Raw genomic sequence first — 1,146 nt, 5'->3', positions numbered from 1 at the left:
AATTGGCACAGGACAGAGCAGGCTTTAGGGCTGTTGTACATAGGGTCACTATGATTTGCAAGTGACTCGATGATACGTAAGAAGAACAACAATGAGAAACTTAAGAGGAAATCTCAAGAGCAAACAAAAGAATTAGACAAAGAGCTAGAGGAATACATGCATGGTAGCAAAAAAAAAGCAGACTCAAAGGAAGAGAAAAATGGGAAAGTTCTTCTCACACAGAAATGACCTGTTAGCTACAGATTAGGGAACCGAGTCAAAATGAACTATAAAGGTCATTAGGAGATCTCAAAGGAAGTTCCTCAAGAGAAAGTGGCTGGTAAAGTTTCCTTCAGGTTACAAGAACTAAAGAAAGATCTGATAGTTTGAGTAGTGAGGATAATTGGGAACAAAAAGGTAACTGAGCTTCTGATGGAGACTGCTGAAATTGAACAAAACGGTGGCCTTTTTATAATGAATGGCAGTCGAAGAAGAACACCAGGTGGAGTTTTTCTGAGTCTCCTGAAAAACACTCCTAGTATCAGTGAGGACAAATTAAGGACATTTTCTACATTGACAATCAAAGGTAATATGAAAAAAAAAAAACAACCAAAAACAAAAACAAAAAAAAAAACAGAACACACAGCTGCTAGGAAGAAGAGAACACAATTGTTGGGGGAGAAGATGAAGCAAGCTATTGAAAGTCTAAATTTTCAAGAGGAAGATGATAAATCATGAGAAACTTTTGCAAGTGACGCAGATGAGGTGCTGGCTTCCCTTGATGAACCACAGGAAGGAAGAGACAAACGCTGAGGAAGCCATTGAGATGGATCATTCTAATCATCTAGACATCTTCTAATGATACTGACATCTTCAACAATTGGAATAATAAACCTTTCTGAAATAAAATTGTGATAAACCTCTCCTATACTGAGAACACTTTGTTGTGCTTTGCAGTGCAATAAAGTACCTGAAAATCTGCAGGCAAGAATTATTGCAAACATAATATATCTATGGGAAAACAATTATGACTGTCTCATAAAAAACACTGCAAAATATCTTATGTCTGATAAAACTTTCTAAAATTTATTGAAGATTTAATTTCTCTCTATCTTGCATATGAGTATCGGTAGGTACTGTAGTGCAATGATGTCACTCTGGAGACTA

The 1,146-nt window shown here is 36.4% G+C and overlaps 1 pseudogene; it reads left to right on the top strand.

Annotated features, from left to right (window-relative positions):
- The window catches only part of LOC102856239, a 2,035-nt pseudogene extending 1,197 nt beyond the window's left edge, over positions 1 to 838 (top strand).
- Positions 839 to 1,146: the final 308 nt, after the last annotated feature.

Source organism: Elephantulus edwardii, unplaced genomic scaffold (genome assembly GCF_000299155.1).
Source record: "Elephantulus edwardii isolate Elephantulus edwardi_28Jun2011 unplaced genomic scaffold, EleEdw1.0 scaffold00159, whole genome shotgun sequence".
Taxonomy (NCBI): domain Eukaryota; kingdom Metazoa; phylum Chordata; class Mammalia; order Macroscelidea; family Macroscelididae; genus Elephantulus; species Elephantulus edwardii.
The sequence above is the reverse complement of the archived record's forward strand: the minus strand, read 5'-3'. Positions and strand labels throughout refer to the sequence as shown.